Source organism: Amblyomma maculatum, chromosome 7, assembly GCF_055883805.1.
Source record: "Amblyomma maculatum isolate TAMU_Amacu chromosome 7, ASM5588380v1, whole genome shotgun sequence".
Lineage (NCBI taxonomy): Eukaryota > Metazoa > Arthropoda > Arachnida > Ixodida > Ixodidae > Amblyomma > Amblyomma maculatum.
In genome coordinates, this window is record NC_139350.1 from 138,286,023 (window position 1) to 138,303,811 (window position 17,789).

At 46.3% G+C, this 17,789-nt stretch overlaps 1 pseudogene; it reads right to left on the reverse strand.

Moving 5' to 3' along the window:
* Nucleotides 1-1,937: 1,937 nt before the first annotated feature.
* Nucleotides 1,938-17,789, reverse strand: part of LOC146184850 (uncharacterized) — a 57,319-nt pseudogene continuing 41,467 nt past the window's right edge.

The following is a 17,789-nucleotide window of genomic DNA, read 5'->3' on the forward strand; positions in this document are numbered from 1 at the left end:
GCATCGTCGATGCGCTGGAGAGGATACACCTCCTTTTTAGTGATGGAGTTGAGGCGACGGTAGTCGATGCAGAACCTCCATGTTCAGTCCTTTTTTTTTACCAATATCACGGGAGAAGCCCAAGGATGGGAGAACTCCTAAATAATGCCCCTGTTCAACATGTCTTTAACTTGGTTGGTGATCACCTTGCGCTCTGAAGGCGACACACGGTACGCTTTTGGCGGATCCGATGGGCAGATCCCGTGTCAATCCTGTGGCGTGCGCGCGGCAGCGGTAAATGGTGAGAGCCGTCGGATTGCTCGAAATCAAAGACGGACACGTGCTGGGACAATATGATCTCCAACATCGGTCGTTATGAGGTGTTCAACGGTGCGCTGATCATCGGAAGAAGCTTCTCGTCAGCAGGTGAGTTAGTAGCGGGGTTATCAAGGGAAGGAGTAACGAGAGTCACATAATTTGGGAGAGCTGCGCTACACGAAGCTAGTTCAGAGCCCGCTGGAAAAACAACCGGTTCCAGTGAGCAATTTATAGTCCACAGTACGATACGGCCCTCTTTCACGCAAACCAAACAATGAGAAACTATACATTTTTCTTCACGCACTATAAATTAAGACGCGCCACAGTAGCCTCAAAAGAGTCGTAATAGCACAAGAGCAGGACACCTCAACGCACACTGCCGAATGTGGCGGTACGACGACTTCATCACACACACACACAAAACGTCTTCATAATTTGACGACTCTTTCAAAAGTTCACTAGGAAGAGAACCACTAACACTTAGCTCCCCTTTCGACAATCAACTGTAGCGCCGCACACACGCAGGAAGTCAATTCCCAAGATTACATCGTGTGTTGATCGGGGCAGTTTTGCAAACTCCGCCGGAAATACTGTGCCCCCCAAAGAGACTTTAACGCCGCATATCCTCCCCGGATACAATAACTCTCCACTCACTCCATAAAAATTAGCAGTTTTGTCCCAAACAACATACCTTTCGTCTTCAAAAGGTTCCTAAAATCTAAACTCATTACCGAAACAGTAGCACCAGTGTCAACCAACGCCATCGTAGGCAAACCATCAACAAGCACATTAACCTTGTTCTTTAACATGTACACAGACGGATGAATAATAGGTAGCAGCGCACATTGTCCAGCGACCTCACCTCAATTGGCCACACTGGCTAGTTTTCCTGCAAGGGTGGCGGAAATCGGCGCTGTGGTGACGGGGAACGGCGAACACGAAATGACGGAAGCGGTGTCAAACTAGTCAGACGCTGGAGAATGGCTGCGGAGCCCTTCGTTTTGCAAACGGCTCCTCCGCGGAGGATGTTCTGGCCGATAGGTGTCGATGTAGTGCTGGACGGCGCGTTGGTTCTATGCCATCGGAGGATTCCTGAACGATGCGCCCCGATTGCAGTAGCGGGAAATGTGACCCGCGACACCACACCGGTAGCACACGGGAATAGGCCGATCAAACAGCGGCGCTTCATTGGACTCATGCAAGTATAGGACGCGACGAATATTCAAATGTAGGTTTCGGGTCGAGACGTAGCTTTCCTGCGGTAGGCGCGGTGTACGATTGGAGTAGGACCGAGGGTATCTGCGCTGATAAGAGAATCGCCGGTAAATCTGGTTGGGCCTTGGTCGCGGGGTTTCCAGGTCTTCGCGGAAGGCGAAGTCAGTGTCATTGGCTGGTGTATAGCTGGACGTTGGTGGGCACGTACGTGCATGGGCTGAAAAAGCGTATGCTTCATCCGTAAAGCCAGAGGGCCGGGCAAGCAGTTCACATTATTAAATTTCATCCCTAACGATTTCACGAATGGCGCACGGGATACTTTGGAATGGAGATTCTTTGACGCTGGCCACGGTAGTGACATTTGCCAGCCGCTCAAACGTCTGTGTAATGAGGCGCGTTTTGAGGGCCTCGAATGTCCGGCAGTGTTAAATAACGTCGGTGACCAAACTCAAATTGTCCTTGGCAATGAGGAAGTGGTAGACGTCTTCCTCAATACCCTTGAGCAGATGGCTTACCTTGTCTTCCTCGGTCATCCGACTGTTGACGGCCTTGCATAATTTTAGTATTGCCTCGATGTATGTGGTGCAAGTGTCATCTGCTGTCTGAGCTCTGTGAGCAAGTGTCTGCTCGGCCTGCCTCTTCTTTGCAGTTAGATCACCAAAACATGATTTGACAGCTTCTGCAAAGCCCTCCCAAGTGGTCAGAGAGTCTTCCTGCTTCTTGTACCATATCAAGGCTGTCTGCGTCAAGAAGAACACCACATTCGCGAGCTTCGCCACCGAATTCAAGCGATTGAAGCGGCTCACACGTTGAAAATGAGTGAGCCACTCATCGACATCTTCCCCTGCTTGACCGGCAAAAGAACGAGGCTCTCGAAACGGTAGCGTCGCGTTTGAGGAAGTGGGTGGTACATCACCAGACGAGGACAGAATGCTTCGCGTTGATGTTCGGGACTGCTCAGTTGTCTGCTGCATTCTGAGAGGAATTGGAGGAAGACCAGCGAGGCAACGGTTCCGGTGAGGTTCCAGCGGTTGAGGTTGCGTTGTGACGGTATTCGCACCCAGCACCTCCACCAAGTTGTTACGACGGGGGTTTGATGTCTGAGTGCTGCACAGGCCGAGGCTGCAGAGAACTCAGCTGGTGAATGGCGGCGAGTCCGGCACGGGCACGAGATTCTCCAAATTTTTTTCAATTTGCTTGTCCCTGTCTTCTTCTATGTTTTTTCTCTTCTTGAGGATTGCTACAATATATATATATATATATATATATATATTTATTAAGAAGACCTTCTTGGCTGCAGAGGAAATAAATAGCGAAGATGATTAACAATTCATTTATTCTTCGTCGACGTTTCCACCGGGGTCCGGTGTTTCTCAAGACTATGGTTACATTGCCTGAGTTTCAGTTTTAAAGGTTTGAAAATTGTAAGATGCAGAAAAGAAGGACTACTGCAAACAAACAAAAACAAATCCCCCATGGTCGTCTTTCTCCTCTTTTTTTGTTTTGTAGTGGTCCTTCTTTCCTGCGGCAGTATATATATATATATATATATATATATATATATATATATATACATATATATATATATATATATATATATATATATATATATATATATATATATATATATATATATATATATATAATAGCTCCTGAAAAGGTCTTGACTGCTTTTTCGGTTTCCCGGCTGACTGGAGGCTGGTTGGAAACATATATTTTATCGGTGCTTTCGAAAGCGAGCAGTTATGATTAACTGATAAACTGTCGTCACTCCGCATCGCTTCAGGCCCTGAATAATGAGCGCCGCGAACATTGTTTTCAAAGAACGTTTGTTCGAAGGCTCTGAGACATAAAAAACGAACAAGGATTTGCTACTCGAAGGCAAGAGGCAAACGGCAGGTATTTTGAGGGACAGAGGTGGCAACTCTTGTGTTGTTAAGGTTTGGGAGAGTAAATAACGCGGAAGCCCCGATGTCTCTGCCTAAGTGGTTCAGAAAATGAAAGGTGCAGCCATCTCGTGGATTATCGTTGACACGTGTGTGCACAGCGACGTGTGTTCCGGGCACCGGTTGGGGAGCTTCCTTTCCCTTTCTGACTGCTCAATTCAAATGGGCCTATTCAACTCTTTGGGGACAGACGTTTTAGTCAACCCCCCAACAGAGTCAACGAAACTAAACGTTGCCATCTACGATGACCCGTTCGCTTCAGCAGGATGATGACTACACAGGATGCAATCGGCGCCGCGGTGCCTGTCTTCGGCGCGTTTTTGACGTTTTCTTTACAATGGCAGAAAACACAACACAAAAACAACCCTTTCGTTTTTGCCGACAGCGGCCACAGAGGTTCGCTGCTGCGGCGCTGCTGTCCGGAATCAGTGACCTATCTACCATTATCGATCACTGCTTCCTGACTACCTGGGTCTTTCACCAGAAGCCTAGGCATTCTCTCCGCGAGACGAACAGCGAGGAAATATTTGCCCGACGATTTTCCATGCAGATGGAGACACCTCTCCACAGAAACATTTGTCTTCTTAGTTCTACAACCCCTCTGTGCAATCCCTACTTCAGTTATCTCCTGTAGCGAATGCGCAGTTTTCTGCTCCCGAAGCAGGATCGCGTATGAGGATAGAAGGCTTGACATATCTGTTGTTTGAGGCTGACTCGGTTCCGCGATGGCCGCTGCGGAACCGCCAGGGACAAACAGTGATGCAAGATACTTGAAAAAGGTTGAAAACTACCTCATTACCGTTTACCACACATTTTGCGAAAAAGCGCACCGTCATTTTTTAAATCCTGTTATCTTTTTTGCGCCTTTTGTTTGAACGCGGCGGTGGCCAGTGTTGCCAGATTGGGCTAATCATAGCCAAATTAGGCTGCTTAAAATGTTTCCTGGTGCTTTTTAGAGGATTTGGCGTCGTTGGTATTTTTGGGGTAGAAAAAAGTGTTTTATGAAATGCGCTATGCGTTTGGTTAGTAGTTGCTTCAGCTTTTTCTTATCTCGCTTGCATTTTTTACCTGTAAAGTATCTCTACATGCTTCTCATTCAGCCCATCATCTCGGAATTCGACAGAATCAATAGTCGTTTCAATCGGAAAATCCTGATCCAGTTAAGCTTTTTGAAGATTTAAATGCAAATGTCAGATCGATGCTATTTGGAGTTGTCTTGAAAGAGTATGCTTGTCAAACTGCAAAGTGGGAGAAGCACTTAACAGCTTCACATACGCGCGTGTCACACGAAACTGTTTTCTTAGACACCTTTCAAGTGAACTCGCTTTTAGACGGCGAGAAGGACCAAATGCTGGATAGCTGTCGTATGTACCATGCGGTACATTCTAGTTCACTATACTTGTGGCGTATGTCAAATCGTTGCTCAAAAGGCTGCCTGACAACCTAGAGGTGCTGCAGAATTCGAAGTTGTTGAGGCCAAGATGCCTTTGTGACACGCCGTTTAGCACCTTTCACAGAGTCATTTCCACTGTTGCAGCACCGTGTAGCACATCAAGCCTCGAAAGAGCTTTGCAAGCCATGCTCCCGTCCCTTGCAGTAAGTGAATTCTGGGGAGCGGTCACGAAACTCGCTAACACTGCAGGCGATCCTCTCCTTCCTAACTTATCGGTAGTTGTATTCGCACTTCTGTGCTTGCCAGTGTCAAACACCGAAGTGCGACAAAACAGAGCACCGAAAGAAGCTCAGCGTGCGCATTTTGAAAATGATACTCCATGCGCGATGTAGCTAAAGGCGTATGGGTGCTGGAACAATTTGAACAACGCCCGCGTTTCTTGGAGAAGTTTAACAGTGCTGTCACGTACGAGTAGTGATATGCGAATGAATGAAAGGCATAAACTGGTGTTCGGGAGTACTGAATCATGTTCCTTGAGTTGCCCTATGTATATAAAAGTAATACGCTTCGTTTTCTGCTGCGTCACATGGTCTGGTCAGCTGTCTCTATTTTTAGCCACATGTTTACTGTTTTCTGTTCGAAAGTTTAATTGCAAATAAAAAATGTTCCCATAAGTTTTTGATGGCTTATGTTGGCTACATTTTGGCTAAAAGCTCTCTTGGCCTATTGCACAGCTGGCTTTTTTGGCTATAATTTTTATACTGCGGCACTGTTCTCTATTTGGCAAAACGTACGACGGGCAGAATGCGACCGGAAGAGGAGAGCAACAACCATGCTCGCACGTGCATAAACACGCGCTGGAATGCGGCGTGGAGTAGACGACTACTTGCGTTAGGCTCCCAAAGCAACGTGCGGCGGCGCTGCTGCTCCTGACGGGAAGCGCCATCTATGCAGATAAATAGAAACTGGGAATATGGGGGCATGGCCTCCGAGATCACCTCCGCGCGCACGTTTCTCTCCGGCCGTTCCAATCGCCCGGAGAGAGCGTAAGTTGGAAAAGGGGCGTGGCAGCGTCTTTCGCCGCACCGCGGCGCTCGCCACCTATGCATCAAGTGTTCTGCAGCAGCTTGGCGCAAACTATAAAACACGAGTTTCCTCAGCTTGCGCTCGTACCACAGTCGAGCTGCCAGCCTTAAAATGCTACGGGCAAGACGGCAGCCAACAATTTCGCTATCGTTAAAGTACTAATAATATAAGGCCCACATGCGCAAAGTTAGGCAGCGACTACCCGAAGCTGCATGCCTGCCCGAAGCATGCATGCGTGCTCTGGCACTCTCTGCTGCGGTTCCGCGTCATTTTTTTTTTGCCGGCGTACTTTTGCGAGTTCATTAACTCGCTGAATACCGTATTTACGAGTGTGGCAACTAACACAAAAATCCATCGCATGAATGCAATTCTCTAAATGTTTCCGCCACAGCCACGTGATTATTGCTTACCTAGATGCATCTCAGGATAGCTATTTTTTTCTCGCACGGTTTTAAAGCGGCCTTGCAAGATCGCAAGCACGCAAGTTCGATGGAGAGAGTCCTTACGGAAAAAAATTTACATGGCTTTTTATAATATGTCTTATGGCAAGCTTGCGTAATAAAAAAAAGTTCGATAAAGGTGAAGGGTAATCGGGGCACGTTCAGGCACCTCTGCCGTCATATGAGTATATGCGAGGTTTTTGGAAGTGATACCGTTAAAAACCGATCAGCTTATACGATCGAAAGAGAGGAGAAGCTATTACCTCGTTTTTAAACTACGCGGCCCGCCATAGCATAAATGTGCGCCATTATCACGCGAGTTTCAGCTTATTTCTTGTTTTCACTTGTTTGCATATGCTACAGACTGGGTGCAGTGCTTTTATTTTTAATTTTTACTCCTATGCCTATACACGCAGAGGGCCAAGCAGAGCAAATGGGTTAATTCAAACGAATTATGATTAGACTATAGAATGGCACTATCATACACGCCTGCCACACTAGTTAGCAATTTTTCATTAACTTTCAATGATATGCGAAACTTATCACAACATTTTTGGCACTTAACATCCGCCGGTTGTAATGATACTAGCCACTTTCTGAACAAAATTACGAGGCAAACACTGTGAGCAATTTAAAAAAGACATGTTTCTTTATTTACGAAACTTATGAGGTGGACAACGAGAAAAACAATATGGGCAAGTACCATCAAGAAGTACACACAAACATTTTGTTATTAACAAAGTTCAATCACCACATGATGACTACTTGCGTAGTTTTCTATTCGCAAAGATAAAACTCGCCAGACTAAACACGCAGCTCCTATCTTGCTCAGCAGTTTTTTTTCCGGTAAGCTGCTTGATCAATTACTAATTTTCCTGCGTTGATAGGCTGTGGCCTAAGCAACGTTTCTATAATTATCTTTGTTGTTTTAGTGGCGTGGTCCTTTCTTGCTGCACAAAGCTAGAAGAGAGCACCTCTCTAAGTAAGCAACATAAGCTAACTACATGTACATGGAATGTAGCGATGTACGCTCCACTAGAATGTGTTATATTTGCAAGCAAGCGCAGAAGCCCTATGATTAAAAATGGGGAGGAAAACGAATGTCTCATCAGTTCACCAAACTGCAACAAGACCTTGCAGCTACGAAACATGCATGCCTTTGACCACTTGAGCATACGCTCGTAACGTTGATTGACTGCCGGCTTCACGAGTGACCGTTAGACACTCAAAGATTACCACCTACACGAGGTAGTTTTGACGAGTAACTGCTTCATAAGCAAAGAAAACTATTCACGAGCACAATGCGTAAATTCTAAGTAGAACGGAACGCATTATGTAAACGCAACAACACTCCGCTTCGGTAGTAAACACAACACTTAAATTGTGAAACATTTAGGACACACCTCGCGGTCAGTCTTTGCTGGAAAACCAGCTAAAACTGAAGGGCTACGTGACACGCTCGTAACAAATTTTTCGTCAATGTACAAGCGCAAAAAACGAGAGAACCGCTAGCGGAGATACGCCGCGAGCGGGCTGGACGATGCATCGACGCAGAGGCGCGCACTGCCGCCTGGTGGCGCCTGGAGGAACTGACAACTGACGGCGTATCTCCGCTAGCGGTTCTCTCGTTTTTTGCGCTTATACATTGACGAAAAATTTGTTTCTGAAGCTCTGAGGTTTAGAGATAACAGTGGCCGGGTGAATAAACCGGTGGTGGAAACTAGCAAAAAACGACTGGAAGATTGGTGGCTTAAAAGCAGAGAAGTGACATAATGTTAATAATGTAGGATCAAAAATTTAATAAATAGAATGATGGTTTAGTTAACCATTCTAAATCAATAATTAAGATATAGGGAGAAAAATGAGCATGATAGCTACTGCTACCACCCCGTTTCAAAAGGGGCGCTTCTATATTCCATCCATCCATCCAAACTTACAACATTTGGCTCGGGCGCGCGCCGATTGGAACGGCCGGAGAGAAACACGCGCGCGAGGAAGATCTCGGAGGCCATGATGGGGGCCGCGCTAGCCACGCGTTCTCCTTGCACTGCCGCACTCCTGCTCCCTTCAGAGCAAGTGCAGAGCTCTCGCGCGGCATCTGCGGCGCGTCGCAGAGTGCCGTCAGCGATGCGGCTTGAAAAAAATCTGCTTGCTTGATTTTTATTTCCCGTAAATCGAACTTGAATGAAGTGTAGGAGTTCGTTGACAACGCGCACTCTGCCTCGCAAAAAGGCCTCGTTCCTAGATATTTTCTTGGTGGCTTTAAAAATGAAAAGGCAGGTGTGGACACTTAGGGCACATTCACACATGAGTGTCGATCGCGGACGTCACACGCGGGATATCTGTTGATTTGGTAGCTTTCAGAACCCTCGCAAAGCAGGGAGAGAGCACAGAAAATCGGCAAAATAAGACACGCGGGGAGCCAAGAGCAGCATAATCCTCAACCCCATTTCTTTGTATGTATGGTGTTAAACCATTGTACACTTTTGATGCCTCTCTAAGCCGTCTTTGTCAACTGTCAACATTTCTTAGTTTACTGAGAAGGGGGAAATTGGCTCTTTTTGTTTCCACAAAGAACGCGAGACTTCTCAGTACGCTGTTGTGCGGTTGGAAAACAGGTCTTGCGGAGAGGCTTGCAAAGCAATCTGCAAAGTTTCACAGGTGAGCCTCGCCTTTTGGCGCTTCGCCAACCATTGTGGCTACCATTGACACAATATTACTTAGTACCTCCGTTTCGCATCAGCGGAAGCGTTTTGTATCGCCAAATAACCACCAGACGCAACTCGATCACCGCACGTGCAGAGGAAGCTAGCGGAGCGTCTGCTCCGGCGACGTCCCGTAATTTCACATTTCACCACCCCGCCATGAATGCGGCGCTGCCGTCGCGCGGCGAAACTTGTGCTTGGGCACGGCCGGTCTCGAGGGAGAGCCCGCTTCTCTTCTCTTACGGCCTCTCCAATGGGGTCTGTTTCCACCTCCCGCCGTACTTCGGTGGGGTCGCCACCGCCCCACTGCTGCGCCTCTGCTACAGCCGTTCACGCGTAAGGGAAACGCGCGCTCGCTTTTCGCTCCACCCCCACCGATTGCAACCGGCAGGTCCTGACATTTCACCCCGTATGGCTTGTACACAGACGCCGAAATCAGCGGCTAGGATTTATCGTGTATGAGGAAAAAAATGCAGTCAACCGCGTACGCGCGTGCGCGCCTTCGACAGTGCGGCAAAGCACGGTTGGAATGAAACTTCAAGCACACTTACCTCAACAATTTTCTCCCCTGAATTCGGTACAAAAATAAGTGTACCAAGATATGCAGTGTGCCATTGAAAGCCTTAAGCATATGTAGTGCGACCTCACGCGAGTGCATGGCTAACTGTTGGGTGGAGAGTCTGTTAACCACTGTCGTTTTCGTTTACAGCAAAAGAGGCACTGTCGAAAATTCATGGCGCTTCTCAGATTCAGAGTAAGGAACAAAAAAAGTTCAAATTTCAATTGTCCAGTGTAGTGGGCTGTTCTAGCTTCGTTCAAAACAAATCAGTCGGTTGAAAGACAACAGATGTATATGTGGGTCGCGACTGACGCACATGTATGACAGACGCAATGGCTTTAATACATGATAAGCAACAACTTTTAATCACGGAAATAAGCTTACATAACCAGGCGAGTGAAGTTGAACCATGCCATTTCAGGCATAATGACAACGAGGGTGATAAGAATGGAGCTGCAAAAATATTGTCTAATTTCAACTTCATTGAACCCCTAAATGCACAAAAACATGCAGATTTTAATCAAGGCGTGATATGTGAACATTTTTTCATCGCGGCTCGTTATTGCGTACGCCTCGATTTAAAGAAAAATTTAATCGGGAACAAAACTGTCCATATTAACGAGACATGACTGTAATTGATTTTTTTCTTTTTCAGCTCGGCCTAGGTAGTGCACAAAATATTACAGTACTGTTCAACTCCAGTCTTGGTCGAACGTTATTTCGGTGTTCCTGATGTTGTTCTTTCTAACGTCATAGTAGTGCTACAAATAAGCGTTAGTATAAGCTTTCTATAATGTTTTGAACCACGTAAATCTAATATGTATATAGCAATAATGTAGAGTTCATGAAAATGGCAAAGCAACAAGCCTACCACTGGTGACGGTATACAACTCCGCAATGCAGTACAATACGGCATACAACTGCTATACTCACCTCTGTATAAATAGCATACGAACAAGCCTTCATATCCATAATTGAGGAGTGTCCCTTGAGTGATAGTGGGGATTGTGCAATAAAAGAATTCTACCGAAATAATAGGCTGTGCTTGCTCTCTAAGGCAGGCATTATTGCACAGATAGTTACAAATTGAACTGTTAGTTCAAATTCATACTAGAAAAAGAAAGAAAAGGGTGCTAGGAAGTAGTGCTTGAAATAGATTTGCTATCTTTTCATGTTATAATCATATCATGTAAAAATTTCATAAAAAGAAAGCTTATTTCCAAAATTTAAAAAATATATAAATTACGACATAGTCATTTGCTATTTGTAAATTATAATGACATTTAAAACTCAACCTTACAGCGTTTATTTTTACTGTTATACTATTCATTGTCATGCAAGCATTATGCAAATTACATTACATTTTTATAAAGCTATTTTGGTCTTCAGTGCTACCTGGATTTTTTCTCATCTAGCGCTCGGCGGTTTTGCCGTTGCAGACGAGTTGCTGTTATGTTAGGCTTGAAGAAGGTTCGATGTGATACGGCTCATTCAATTTTTATTCGTATTCGTTGTTCAGGTTTGGGAAAAATTTGGATTAAAATGAACAGAAGTATCTATCATGCTGCAGTATATATGTCATATGCTTGTGGAACATTTGCTGAGTGACGGTGTTTTTTTTATACAAAGACCCCGTTGACGTGTGTAGTATGCTGACGACATACCGCTGCAGCATCTACCTTCTGTGTTCTTTCATTTCGAGGCTGCGCTCACCACAAAACTCGCGGGCGACAGCGCGAAACCAGGCAAATGCCACCCGCCGCCGCTGAAATAGAGGCGGAGCGAGCAGCGAGCAGGTGTGTAAACACTGCTCAACTCCGGCCACACTCATACACATGGTGTGGACTTGTGCACATTACAACACAGACAACACAAACACCCCAGAGACGTGGGAGTCTCTCCTGTGTACTTCCGAGCCAGCAGACCAACGCTGGCTTATCCAACGTGCGGTGGAGGCTGCGGCATCCCAAAGGATCCCCGCCGACCTCCTCTAAGTCAGCGCAACCGGCCCTTTGACTGGTCCCCTGTTTTTGGGCGCAATAAAAGAGTTCACCACCACCACCAGGTGCGCCCCTTGCAGCGGCGGAGTGTAACTCCAGGAGAAAAGCTCCCATTGCTTCCGCGGCGATTGAGAAGGCAGTGGGAAAGAGCGCGCGCTCTCCCTCGAGACCGGCCATGGCTTGGGTTCCGCAGCAGACGAGCAGACGACGCAGCCGCGCTGCGCGGCGGTTTTGACGAGGTCTCTAGGGAGGGCGCTGGCGCAAAGTAAGGCTCCTCTATTTTTTTAAAGGTAGCGACAACTACACGAGCGTCCTCTCGAGGGGTCCAGGGGCAGCGCTAGCAGACGACGCGTGGCACTCTAGCGTATACCGCGTACTCATGAAGCCGCGCTCGGTGCACACATAAACCGGTGAACTCAACAGATTTGTGTCCTCTACTGCTCAGGAAACTTCAAAAGGCAGGGATAATAACTTAAACATGCGTGCGCAGCATAAATGTAAAAAAAAAAAGAATAACGCCTGCGTTAAATGAGCAAGCTCATTCTTCTGAACCATTCTCGACTCAGTACAGCAGCTAGGAAACTGTTCATTAATTATGCTTTGAAATTAGTAGCAAACTTGAAGTAGAGACGATATTTCAGTAAACTTATTGGGCTCGTTTCCTTACTAAAAAATGAGTAGACGGCGAGTGTTCTGCAACTTTTGGAAACATCGTTGCGCACAGAGCTCTGATGAGATAAGGGAGTCATTGCGTTTGTAACTATTCGGGTATACTCCGTTGTACAAACTTTTTTTGTCTCGAGTTTACTTCGTTTACAGTATTCCAATAGCTTTATTTTGGAGAAAAAGTCAGTTTTTTTGCAGCTGTGCATTACCAACGCATGTATATCTTCCAACAAATACAAAATACAAAAAAACGGGTATGATGTGATACAAAGCTCACGGATAATGTTTTCTGACGTTTCTATTATTTATTTGCTTTTATTGGTTTCCTTATAGCCTGCCGGGCAATAATATCACCAGTAAACTTGGATGCCGCCTCTTGAAACTTGACGAGTCCCTGTGCGCGTTCAGCGGAACTTGTTTGCATTCGATGCAAAGCTGCGAGACTCCTCCGTTAAAACAATGACTCAATAGCGTTTCACACACACGGTTGTTTTTTCATTTTTATTGTACAAAGTTTTATTTTCATTTTTTTTTTTATTTTATACACTGATATTTAGCATAGGCAAATTTTGACTTTCCATTTCAATCACTCTGACACATTCGCAACCTCCCCTTTTTCCAATGTTTCATTTTTCATTTATATCAATTAACTGATCAATTGTACGGACTAAATTTTCGTAGTAAGCATAATCAAGCATTGGCTTTTCATTCTGAGCATTTTGACAGTATTGATTCCACGCGTAAGGAGGAAAGTAAGGAAAGTAAGGAGGCTTTAAACGGCAGTGACTTTTCACTAGACATCCACAGTACAAGTAATGACTACATAGTCATAGTGTTCTTGATATTTTGCTCGTGAAATAGCATATGCCCAAACAAAGGCCATCCCAGGTAAGCGAACGCTTTTTAAGCAGACAGAAATCACTTCGCACAGTCGGGTGTTTTCCGTGGCCATGAAAATCGTACGCCCGATTTCATGAGGCGATAGCTTCCTTCTGTTGCTATTACCGTCCCCGCGAAGAATGGAAAATGTCTTTTTTGCGTCTTCCGCACTCTTCCGGCAGCCGAAAGCACAGCAGCCCGACGCAGCCGCATGTCACGCGCACGCTTCAAGGTTTGAGTTCAGAGGTGTAATTCTTGCGTCCGCTTAAACATTAAGTACTGCATATAGACTCCTAAAGATGCAATAGAGGCATGTGAAATACTTTTTGCTTAACTTATCGGCCAATATCACGCTGACAAGCGCAGACCGCCATGCATTTCAGTGGCGCAGCGAGCACCGCTGGACCCTTTGGGCGGAGCTTGGCGGCGAAGAGGTCACGTGCAGCCAACCGGCCTATCGGAGGGAGGGGCGGTTGGATCAAGACCTGTCGCTACCTTTAAAAAATAGAGGAGCCTTAGCGCAAAGCCTCAGCGCGCCCTGGCCCAGGTTGTCGCCCCTATACAGCCTGCTCAGAAACTTCGCAATAAAAAAAATTCGTGCGGATCAGGACGAATTTATTTTTAACCACGAACTTTCTGAGAAAGCTGTTCAGCTTTTCTTTGTAGTCGTATGCCTGCGCATGGGTGGATTATTAAGGATATTTAAGGCTCGTTGCCGAATGATAAAATGCTTTGCTGTGTAGAGAAGTACCTTGATGAGTTCGGGTGCAGAAAGAGGATGCCGTTTCAGCAGGCGGTTTTTAGAACCTTTAGTTATGTAATTAGGGCCAAGTCTCTGACTCGAACGGACAGACTTACCTTTAGAAGGATGACATACGTATCGGGTCGCGAATTGCACCAATTTTAATTAACCTTGGTTTGTCGATACTGGGTATGACTGTTATCAGCAACTCAAGACGCTTGGACGGAATCAAAATTTCACATGAAATGTGGCGTTGTTGATGACTATTTAATCTTTGCTATAAAGGTTTGTAAAAAGAGCCACCGCCAATCTTTGGTTTCAAAATGATCTTCAGAAATCATGCACGCATAGGACTGAACGTTTTCAAGAGCAGTACAAAAGCGCATTAAGCTGATAACCCCGCGTATATACAAATATCTGTGGCGGAAAAGCTTCTAAAGAAGCTGAAACCCGGAAGTAATTGTCACGCTGATCCACGTCTCGGTGAACGGAGGCATCTTGTTGCCAAGGGCGAATATAGCCGTGATGTTCTCACCCCCTAAAGGACTTGCTTGTGCAGTCTAGGAAAAAAATTAACAACAGCAAGCCACGTTGATGCACAGTTAAGCACCAAAAACCGTACATAGCGTGCGATGAAGGGGTCGTGCATCAGATTCCCTTATCATGCGACAAATAATATAGGGAAGACAGAGAGATGTTTCAATGAGCGCCGAATAGATCATGTTCGCAACATTAATAACAGGAAAGGAGAGAATCTCGTTGATAGTATTCTTTCATGTGGGACAAAAGCATGCAAAGCTTTTCTGGGTAAATGTGTTTTGATAGCAAAAAGCAGATGGGTTAACATGTGAAATCAATGAAGCTGAGATGATACGTAGTTCAGGTCTCACGTATGTTATTGCTCCTTCCGTCTTCCTCAGAGATAAAGAGCTCACATTTCTGCTAATGTCATAATGATGTGCAAAACTGATTACATGTTCCTTTTTCTGGCGTTGTGAATGTGCCGCTTCTGTATCCCTCCCTTACGGAAGACCTTCTCTCGTTCTTTCACTCTCAGCTTCCTCCATTGACGTATGGGGAGGTTCAGCTGGCCACCGAGGTCTGTGAAATATGCTATACTGCGCCTTTCCTCTAAACCAATTTTAACCCTGTGCAAGTCTGAATAATAAAACGCCAAGTAGAATCATGCGGAACAGTGCTTTCCTGCATGATTTCCCAAGTTAACTTATCTTTGCCTTTTGCTGTCAAAACTAATTTACCCAGAAAAGCTTTCCACGTTTTTGTCTCGCATGAAAGAATACAATCAACGAGGTTCCCTTCTTTCCTGTTATTATTGTTGCGAGCATGATCCATTCGGCGCTCATTGAGGCATCTCTCTGTCATTCTTATATTTTGTTGTCGCATGATAAGGAAATAAGTTACCGCTCATATTATTGCTTTCTGTTCTTGTGTCACACTTGTCGGGGGAGAAATGTAACAGACAGCCCCGCCGGGGAAGGGAGATCCCGAAGGGCAGGGGACTGCATCCGCTGTCCGGAGGGATTGGGATGTTGCTGCTAGCCGGGGTCGTCCGACTCTGCTTCTTTTGAGTCCAGTCAGCCAGAAGACTTCCTTGGCAAGTCCTGGTGCCCGAGGAACTCTACAATTTGTCTTCGGGAGAGTTTGCTGACAACCCACAACGTCACAACCATTCTAAAACTCAACCGTTCAGCCAGCAAGCACGGCACAAACTTCACTAAGTTATGCCAGACTATTTCCCTCTTGACTTGGAACGCGCCCACAAATTTGAAAATCACGCTTTCAAAAACACCACTCTCAAACAAAGATAATACAATGCAATATGTTCAAAATCCTATGTCAGGAAGAAGTACACCAACTAGTCAAAACAGGCTTCTCACGTTAGGGGCTCCGACATAAGCCATCAGCGTTACCTTTGAGATCACCTTTTTCACTGAAGCTCCGGCTGTCCGTTTCACGGAACAACCTTAACTTCCTGTTTCTATGCAAAGAAACATATGAGCATGAATCACTTGCTTTTCTAAACAACCTATCCCTCTCCTTGCGCTTTGCGCACCAGTCACACATTTTCTCGGCACGGGCACATTTGTGTCTTTGGGATAGTCGCCTCCTTTTTCGCGATAGAGCTTCAACTTGCTCCATTCTTTCTCGCGCCTGCCTTTCCGCTTTTTTTCTACGGCAGCTCTGGAACACAGGCTTTCTGCTCTCTTTAGCAATCGTTTGAGTTTGCTCTCCTTACGACGGCAGCAATCTTTCTCGCGCCTACCTTTCCGCTTTTCCAATGGCAGCACTTCAGTACTCCTTTTTTTACTTTCTTTTGACGCCATCTCTGACAAGCTAGTGGTAACCGGAGCTAGTAGGGCACCGGTGTTGTCAGAGTGGTCAAAGTGCGGCGCCGAGTCTTCACCGCGGCCAGCAGCGCATGACTCACTTTCAGTCAAATTCGAACAACAACCACTCACGTCAGTCTCCTTGCTAGGAATTTGATCTGGCGGCTCGCCTCCCTCTCCACCAATGACCTCTTTTCCTTTTGAGAGGCCGTCAAAAATGGTAGATGTCCCAGGTGGTCCTTTAGATGCAGACGAAAGTTTAGCAGCCATTAAGGCTTCCAATCGGAATCGTAGTCCAGGGACGGACGGCCTCCCCGTTGAGTTTTATGTCAGATTTTTGGGGAAATGGGGAGGGGGGTCCTTTCACCACATTAGGGAATAGGCGCCTCAGTGAAGGGGCTTCGTCAGATACTCAAAGGGAGGGGCACATCACTCTCCTGTGTAAGGACGAGTCGAGACGCACTGACCTGAGAGCCTGGCGTCCCATCACGCTCCTGAACTGCGACTACAAGCTCATCGCGAGATGCCTGTCCAGACGGTTAACTTTGTTCCTTAGCGATCTCTTAGGTCCGTATCAGGTTTGTTGTGTTCCAGGCCGCTCCACACAGCTCAATGGTTCCGCCCTTAGAGATGGTTTTCTTTGGGCACAGGCGCGTAATGTGTCAAGCATTCTTTGTTCTTTCGACCAGAAAAATGCATTGACATTATTAGTTATGCCTACTTGTTCAGAGTGTTGGAGGAGGCTGGCCTCCACTCTGATTTTCAGAGGATGGTAAGAGTCATGTACTCAAGGCCTACCTCTGCGGTAACAGTTCAAGGTATGGTTTCGCAGGCTTTCTATGTAGGCCGTGGAGTTCGGCAGGGATGTGCTCTATCACCTGCTCTCTATGTGCTTGCAATCGAACCTCTCCTCCAGAGACTAGCAAAAGACTCCCAGATAGGCACGTTCCCGTTACCGCCAGGCTCTACGCCTGTCCCCATGTTTGCCTATGCAGGCGACCTGACTATCATCGTTCTGAATGAAGCATCTGTGTGCTCTGTCCTGAACATCATAGAAGGGTACTGCAGGGCTAGTGGGGCTAGGCTGAATAAATCCGAGAGTGCCACCCTGTATATCAGGCAAGCACCATCCAGTCCAAACCCCTCTCATGGCCTTCCTGTGGGCGATGAAGTTCGCATATTAGGATTTCTTTCCGTTCCGACGGGTTATCAGAGACCAACTGGTCTCTTGCTAAAGAGAAGCTTGAGAAGAGAGTTGGAGAATATGGGACGTCGGCGTGTCCTCTCACGGCCCGGGCTACTGTCGTTCGGTCAATTTTGTTCTCGTTCCTGACGTATGTTGCCTGCATAACACCTCTGCCGGCACGTACAAAGCTGCAGCTTCAGAGAGAGAATGCTTTTCTGTTTCCTGTGAAACGGAATGATAGATCAAATCGAGAGGCATGTGGTGAAACAGCCTCGGGACAAGGGAGGCCTTGGCATCCCCGACCTGGGCATAGTAACCGCAGTGCTA